The 8,203-nt window shown below is 44.7% G+C and overlaps 1 protein-coding gene across 11 annotated transcripts in view; it reads left to right on the top strand.

Annotated features, from left to right (window-relative positions):
* ZNF385C (zinc finger protein 385C) overlaps positions 1–8,203 on the top strand; it is a 167,082-nt gene that overhangs the window by 118,415 nt on the left and 40,464 nt on the right. The gene's annotated exons all lie outside the window — the stretch shown is intronic.

The raw sequence follows: 8,203 nt of genomic DNA, 5'->3' as shown, positions 1-8,203 counted from the left end.
AAAAGGTTCCCCACATCTGGTAGAAGTCGTCAATAAATCTGTTCCCTTACTGGAAAGCAAGAGATACTAGTTACCCCTTCTGCAAAATTCTGGAAGGTGAAAGAGACACCCACATAACCTTCTAGGTGTGGGTGGAGAAGAAGGATGAACTTGTCTATAATTGTCTCTGTAATTGTCACTGATCTTTTTCATGCTGGGAGCAGAACCCTTGGGCACTTCCAGGCTATTTTTGGATGGGATTTGATCACATACTAGCAAATTCAGGTTGCAGAGTTTTAGTTGATTGGAAGGTCTTAGAAAACAAACCCTCTGCCCCCTAATGATCAGATTTTTTTATTTTTGATTTTTTATTTTGCAACAAGGAAAGGTAACAGGAAAATGCAGAAGGAATGCTTCTTAAATAACGGAGTCATCTAATCTCCTGTAAACAAATCAAGATAAGTAGTCAATAAACAGGTTGTCTGGAAACAACCTTACTCCAGGGCTGGGACTACTCATGACCTAAAACAGCCTTTCCAATTCATTTAAATTTATTTGCTTGTAGACAACTTAGAGGACTTTCTACAACCAACTGGTGTTCACATTTTGTTAAATAAATAAAATTGTATTAAATCCCACTCTCCCCCCCAAACAAAAAAGAAGTCGATCAAAGAGATTTACAGAATTATTATTTTTTAAAGCACAAAAATAGCAAAAGCCTGTCCTTAAAACTCAATTGGCAGACTAAAAGCAGTACCAGAGAGCAAGAACACAAAGAGCCAAAACTAGCAGTCAATAAATAAAATTAAGGAACAACGCAGCAACAACAACAACAACTTGCTTAAAGAGAGATGTCTTCAGTTGCCAGCAGAACACGAATAGGGAAGAGGATAACCAGTGTGGTGTAGTGGTTAAGAGCGGTAGACTTGTAATCTGGTGAACTGGGTTCGCGTCTCCGCTCCTCCACATGCAGCTGCTGGGTGACTTTGGGCTAGTCACACTTCTCTGAAGTCTCTCAGCCTCACTCACCTCACAACGTGTTTGTTGTGGGGGAGGAAGGGAAAGGAGAATGTTAGCCGCTTTGAGACTCCTTCGGGTAGTGATAAAGCGGGATATCAAATCCAAACTCCTCTTCTTCTTCTAACCTAACCTCTTGCCATTCATGTTGCAAATCCCACCATGCTATATACTGTCCTTTTTCTGCCATTCCAGCCCCTTTCTTTGTGGGGCATGCCAGTGTAGGCAGTCAGACTTTGGCTCAAAGGGGATGGCTTGAGAACGTTGCCGACAGGGAGGAAGCGTGGTGCATGGTCCAGGAGGTTTTGGGGTCAGTATGATGGCCAAGGATCCTCAGATGGTTTAGCAGAAGCTGTGGTGTGCTGCCCCCAATAGAAAGATGGTGTGTGAGTTTGTGTTTGTGTGGGCATTTGTGTGTTTCCAGGATGCAGCTGAGAAGAAGAGGCACCCCATCACTCTCCAAGCAACCTTCGCCTACCTGGGAGGGAAAGAACAATGATTCTCTTCTCTGGAGGTGGGAAGAGGGGGTTGGAAGAGAATGACACAGCTTAGAATGACACATCTATTGCCTGTGAAAGCTGATGGTCTGGAGGCAAATAAACACCAGCCCTAAAATCACAGGAGTTGCAGCCATTCAATTAATAAAATTCAATAAAACTGTAAATCCAGTTATGAAGCATGCTGGGCAAAAAATTTAAAAGTCTTCCGCTCTTACAAAGAAAAAGCAAGAAACACCTCCCACCCATGCAAAACAGTTGCCACCTGGTGAGTAACACTAAAGAGGACACTCCAAAAACAAGGCAGTATGAATTGGGGGGGGGGGGGCTTTAGTGCTGGGGAACAGGGGGAGATTCTAGAAAATTGGGTGGAGGCCACTCACAGGAGCAGCCATCTGATTTTCCAGCTATGTTTCCCTTCAGCCCCCATGCCATGGTGCACCCCATTAAACAGGGTCCCCCCGCAACTGTTTGGAGAGCCTTTCTTGGTAGCTACCAAGGTTGGGTAGGTCACCTTCAGCTCACTCCCTTCTGTATGTTAATCTATAGATCCAAGTCAGTATACTCTGCTCCAGCTTGCAAAATAATAATTATTCCTATTTATTTATTTATTTATTTATTTATTTATTTCTATATTTATTTCTATCCCGCCCTTCCCCAGCCGAAGCCGGGCTCAGGGTGGCTAACAACAGTAAAAGTAACACAGTATTCTAAAATTAATTCATTTTAAAATCAATTCAAAAATCAAATTAATGGCAACCATTGGGCTAGAGTTCTGTGAGGATTACCAAAGGAGGGGGTCAGGCTGTGCCTTGGCCAAAGGCCTGGTGGAACAACTCTGTCTTGCAGGCCCTGCAGAAAGATGTCAATGGCAGCAGGGGGAGCCTTTGAAGGTGCATGTGGGAAGCCGCCAAGGAAAGGAGAGGGTGGGAAAATCACTGCCCACCAATTTCTCCCACAAGAGGATCTCCGGATCCCACCCTGAGTCTTCCTGGAGCAGAATGTCAGTCCAAGTACCAGTGCAGTGCTCACACCTGGCCTCGTTCCCTTTCATCTGCCATCGGGCTCAGCTTGCAATAATCGGAGAAAAGGATGGTTCCTACTAATATCAACCTCCTTACCCAGCAGGCTCCTTCCTTCTTTGAAGCCGAGCAAGGAAATGGTTCGTCTCCACTAAGATTGTGTCATTCTATCCAGGTCTCTGAAGACCTCACCGTTCTTGTTGAGGCAAATCCTTTTAATTGAGTGCCTAAATTAACTGCTAAAAATACATCCCACAGCTGCTGCATTGGAATATCGCTGACAAGAAATTGCAGTCGGGGAGAGAGAGGAGAGGACAGGCTAAGAAGCACAGGCCTGCTTGAAAAATAACCCAAAAGGTTAACCTTGTTTTGAATGAGACCTAGAAATGGGAAGTAGAGAATCACCCAACAGCCATGCCCACAGGCAGAATGGCTTGTTCTGTTTATTTAATATATCCAACTCTTCCTCCAGGGCAACTGGAAAAGTGTTGGTCGCTTCCTCATCACATTGTGAAGAAGGAACAATAAGAATCTGGTGGCACCTTAAAAGCTTAACGTGTTTTTGCAGCCTGAGTTTTTGTGGACTAGAGCCCATTCGGTCTTAAGTTGAAACATGTTATGTGTGCAGTGCACACTCCTGTCCCTATGCAGTACATAAGGTAAAGGGACCCCTGACCATTAGGTCCAGTCGTGGCTGACTCTGGGATTGTGTGCTCATCTCGCTTTATTGGCCGAGGGAGCCGGCGTACAGCTTCCAGGTCATGTGGCCAGCATGACTAAGCCGCTTCTGGCGAACCAGAGCAGCGCATGGAAACGCCGTTTACCTTCCCGCCAGAGCGGTACCCATTTATCTACTTGCAGTTTGATGTGCTTTCGAACTGCTAGGTTGGCAGGAGCTGGGACTGAGCAACGGGAGCTCACCCTGTCGCGGGGATTCGAACCGCCGACCTTCTGATTGGCAAGTCCTAGGCTCTGTGGACAGCGCCATCCGCGTCCCTATACAGTACATACATGCGTGAAAATAGTGGATGGAAAAGTTTGCCATCAGGGCATACTGGATCAAAAGGGCATGGAAGGTGGCGCTGCAGTAAGTCTGACACATTTCTGTGTGAAACCAAAATGGAGGATAAGAATCTTGTTCACAGCGGCAGCAACTGATGACAATACAGTCCTTATTGCTATTCTAATTTGCCATCTGAAGTCAGCCCATTATAGGTGACAAATATACCTTCAGTCTTGAATGAGTCTGGCATCAATGGAATCAAGTTGAATTTTACTGAATTCTAGTCCCCCTTTGAAGTCTTCTTGTTGAAGTAGCTAACTTTGAGGTCAGCAGCCTATCCTGAGAAGTAGACAGCGTTCATTCCATATTGTTGGTGCACTATCCAATTGAATCTACCCTCCAAGCACATGTTACTGAATAACTAAGCTATTCATTACGTCTGGATGTCTAACGTTTTCTAGTTTGTGTAGTATATGTACCGGTACTTAATTCTTACTCATTAGACACATATGTCTTATAGTCTGATTTATTGGGAACTAGGACTGAATCTCGTGACCTTGCTAACATGTGCTGGAGTTCAAAATAGTAAACACTCATGTTTTGAGGAAGCAAGACGTGTGCTGTAATCATTCTAAAAATGAATACAGTGATTACATCCAAATGTAAAATTTTGCCCTTACTGCAAGAATATACTGTATTTACTCGAATCTAATGCTCACCCTTTTTGGCCAAAGTACGTTGCGAAAATTGAGATGCGCATTTGATTCAATGGCACCTTCACATTTCGCCAGTAGATACTTTTTTTTGGTTTCAAGGTTCTGAAAACTGAGGTGCGCATTAGATTCGATGCCTCATTAGACTTCAGATACACTTCTGTGTATCTGAAGAAGTGTGCATGCACACGAAAGCTCATACCAAGAACTGACTTAGTTGGTCTTTAAGGTGCTACTGGAAGGAATTTTTTTTGTTTTCATTAGACTCGAGTAAGTATGGTAGATTGCATTTTGACGTAGATGTGAATGGCAACTGCCAAGGTAAAAGGAATGCATCTTATGTAGTGGGCAGGGTTATCTCCCCTTTTCTAATAGACTTTTGTCACATAGAAAATGGGAGGCATTAACAATAAAGGCTCTGCCTCCTCACCACTGCTGGGTTCTATATGTTACCAGTGCTAACGTTGGGAAAGCATGTAGCTCCTTGACAGCTCCACGTGGCAACCAATTTGGCAGAACACAAACGGACACAGTGGACGTGATGTAGTCCTCCTGACATGTGGATGACATGTGAATGCGGCAGCTAGACTGGTGACTGGGAGCAGTGGCCAAGACCACATAACACCGGTCTTGAAAGATCTTGTTGGTGCTGACCTTGAAAGCCTTAAATGGCCTTGGTCCAGTATACGTGAAGGAGCGTCTCCACCCCCATTGTTGTGCCTGGATACTGAGGTCCAGCGCCGAGGGCCTTCTGGCGGTTCCCTCGCTGCGAGAAGCTAAGTTACAGGGAACCAGACAGAGGGCCTTCTCAGTAGTGGCACCCACCCTGTGGAACGTCCTCCCACCAGCTGTCACAGAGAACAACTACCAGACTTTTAGAAGACATCTAAAGGCAGCCCTGTTTAGGGAAGCTTTTAATGTTTAACAGACTATTGTATTTTAATATTTTGTTGGAAGCTGCCCAGAATGGCTAGGGAATGGCTAGGGAAACCCAAGCCATTGTTTGTATAAACAAACAAACAAACAAACAAACAAACACATAAATAAATAAATAAATAAATAAATAAATAAATAAATAAATAAATAATTTATTATTATTACTATTCTGCACACCCTAAGGGAATATAATATAAACACTTCTCTGGGACTGGATGGCAGGCAGACGAGTGAGTCAGAGGAGGAAAAGGGTGGAGAATCGAGGGAACCCTGAGAAGCGCAGCAGGAGAGTCAGCAATACTGCATTGGATTGGGATGGTTGGGTATTGGGGCTGAAGGGAAAAGGGATACCTGAAGAAAACAAAACCTGGAGAGGAGGGGTGAGGAAGGGAAGGGATCTTCTTCTTTGGCAATCACTCGTAGCCGAGTAAGATTGTCTTCCATAAGCACGGTTTTAACAATGAGTCCGTAAGTGACTCTGGAGGCCAATTCTGGACCCACACGTCCTTCCACAGCGGCGACATTGGTTCCCAGGTGGGAGTTGCAACAAATAGGGACATCCTATTCTGTTGTTGTTGTTGTTATAATACCCCACCCATCTGACTGGGTTGCCCCAGCCACTCTGGGTGGCTCCCAACATATTTAAAGCATCAGAAAACATTAAACATTAAAAAAAACTTCCCTATACAGGGCTGCCTTCAGATGTCTTCTAAAGGTTGTCTAGTTACTTATCTCCTTGGCTCAGGGGTCGCGTAACTCCACACCCTCTAACATTTCTCTGATGAAAGTAGGGAAATCCTAAGGAAAAGCAAGACATTTTGGGATCGAATCAGAAACCAGGACGGCTTCTGTAAATCCGGGACTGTTCCTCCTGGAAAATGGGGACACTTGGAGGAAGAGTAGAGGAGGCAGGTTCCTTACACTACCCAAAAAAGTGAGGTGGGCAGAGCCTTGAGTATGGCTACTGAGCTGGAATTAAGGAAGAAGTAGCACTCTTGAACCCTTTTTAATAAGAACATAAGGAGAATCCTGTTGGATTAGGACAAATGGCCTTCTAGCCCAGCATCCTGTTCTCTCATAGTGGCCCACCAGGTACCCACAAGCAAGACCTGAGTGCAACAATACTCTCCCCGCCTGTGACAGTGGAAGTATAACAGACATAACTCCACCCTCAGTGAATTGGTCTAATACTTTTTGAGAAGTCTTCCAAATTGATACCCATTAACACATCCTGAGAAAGTGAATTCCATAGTTCAGTCATGCGCTGTGTGGAGAAGTATTTTGCTTTGTCTGTCCTGAATCTTCCTGGAATTCAGCTTCGTTGAATGCCCCCTGGTGCTGGTATTATGAAAGCAGGGGATCATCATCTGCTTGATAAATACACAGAAAGAAAACTGAGGTGCTTCGTCCAGACTGCAGGATTGTAAGAGCAACGAAAAGAGGCAAGCAAGATAATGCCATGTAGATTGCAATATTCTAGATGACAAGAACAGGTTCTCCCCAAATTGTCCAAGTCCCCTAGGAGAGCCATTTTATCTTTTTAGTTGGGCTCCATCCAGCCACACTAATATCCTCATCACAGAGAAATCGCTCCCTATTAACGACATGGGGAAGGATGTCAGAGCTGGGTCTCATGACAGGAGGCAAGGTCCTGGAAACAAGGCAAAATTGAGTGTAGTGACATAAGGCGAGGTTGATCTGTTGGAAGAAATAGGAGTAGCAGGCGAGTCCTCATATAGCCCAGACTAGATAAATCTGAACTGAAAGCTTTCACAGAGATCAGCCTTACCACCTGGCCTAATTTGGCCTATTGCTCTCCAAGTGCCTCATTTGCTGGTTTGGCTTGTTACCCTATACTCCAGCTAGAGTTTTTTGGTGGCATACAGGCTGAATGCATGCCTAGTATCTCTTAGGCTCCAGGTTTAAAACTTGCTGCAGACATGCTATAAAGTAGCCTGTCCTCTAGCACTCCTGTTAGATTTTTCCATCATAAAAACTTTGCACCATAATTCTGTAAGAGAGAGAGAGGGATGTTGTTACAGTGCCAGTGTCCTAATGATGGGTAGGCAAACTAAGGCCCGGGGGCTGGATCCGGCCCAATCACCTTCTAAATCCAGCCCGTGGACGGTCCAGAAATCAGCGTGTTTTTACTTGAGTAGAATGTATTCTTTTATTTAAAATGTATCTCTGGGTTATTTGCGGGGCCTGCCTGGTGTTTTTACATGAGTAGAATGTGTGCTTTTATTTAAAATGCATCTCTGGGTTATTTGTTGTTGTTGTTTAGTCGTCTAGTCGTGTCCGACTCTTGGTGACCCCATGGACCAGAGCACGCTAGGCACTCCTGTCTTCCACTGCCTCCCACAGTTTGGTCAAACTCATGCTGGTAGCTTCGAGAACACTATCCAACCATCTCGTACCCTGTCGTCCCCTTCTCCTTGTGCCCTCCATCTTTCCCAACATCAGGGTTTTTTCCAGGGAGTCTTCTCTTCTCATGAGGTGGCCCAAGTACTGGAGCCTCAGCTTCAGGATCTGTCCTTCCAGTGAGCACTCAGGGCTGAATTCCTTCAGAATGGATAGGTTTGATCTTCTGGCTCCATCTTTGGGTTATTTGTAGGGCATAAGAATTCATCCTTCCCCCCCCCCTTCAAAATATAGTCTGGCCTCCCACAAGGTCTGAGGGTCTGGCCCCCTGCTGAAAAAGTTTACTGACCCCTGGTCCTAACCATCAGAAATGTAATAGGATTTGTTTTAATAATAATAAAAAATTGAATCCCTTTCGCCTGCCTACACTGCAAGATGATCTCAGTGACAGTGATAAGTGTCGCTTGCTTACATATTTACATACAAAGGAAGACAACAGAAAAAGCTTTGAGTGGGCATCCAAAAAGGAACAGCACATCACTGGTGGAGGAATACAATAACTTTGTTTTGTGTGGTTCAGGAATCCTGCAATAACATTTCTAATTCAGCCACTGCATTGAACTAAATTATGCACATGGGTACTCCCCCCGCCCCTTTGCTCAGATTGAATTTGCT

The sequence above is a fragment of the Podarcis gaigeae genome (genome assembly GCF_964106915.1).
Source record: "Podarcis gaigeae genome assembly, chromosome: 13".
NCBI classification, from domain to species: Eukaryota; Metazoa; Chordata; class Lepidosauria; order Squamata; family Lacertidae; genus Podarcis; species Podarcis gaigeae.
The sequence above is the reverse complement of the archived record's forward strand: the minus strand, read 5'-3'. Positions and strand labels throughout refer to the sequence as shown.